Source organism: Heterodontus francisci, unplaced genomic scaffold, assembly GCF_036365525.1.
Source record: "Heterodontus francisci isolate sHetFra1 unplaced genomic scaffold, sHetFra1.hap1 HAP1_SCAFFOLD_148, whole genome shotgun sequence".
NCBI classification, from domain to species: Eukaryota; Metazoa; Chordata; class Chondrichthyes; order Heterodontiformes; family Heterodontidae; genus Heterodontus; species Heterodontus francisci.
This window is the reverse complement of record NW_027142345.1, coordinates 1,416,177-1,416,677: the sequence shown is the minus strand read 5'-3', so window position 1 is coordinate 1,416,677 and position 501 is coordinate 1,416,177.

Sequence of the window (501 nt, the reverse complement as noted above, 5' to 3'; positions counted from 1 at the left end):
TGTCATTCATTTGGCCCAGTCAACAGAGCCGCCTCTGACTCAAGAGGGCAAACATGCTGTGGATCCCTGCACGCTGGTGTACTTCCTCATTCGGCACTCTGTCCTGCCAGGAGATGTCCAATATCCATCTGAGGCAGTGGAGGTGGAAGCTGTTCAGCTGCTTTTCTTGGCTTGCATAAGTTGTTGATGATTCTCTACTATAAAGGAGGGTGCTGAGAACACAAGCCTGGTACACGTGGAGCTTTGTATTTACGGTCAGTTTGCTGTCGGTTCACACCCGTCTTCTCAACTTTGACATGACAGCTGCAGCATTGGCAATCCTGGTGCTGATTTCAGCATCAAGGGACAGATTGCTGGTGATTGTTGATCCAAGGTATGTGAAGCTGTTGACAACCTCCAAAGTGATGTTGTCAATGTTGATAGAAAGTGGAGTCTCTACGTCCAAGTCTCTACGTCCAAGTGGAGTCTTGCCAAGATGAACAGCTTGTCGTCAGCTCTGAT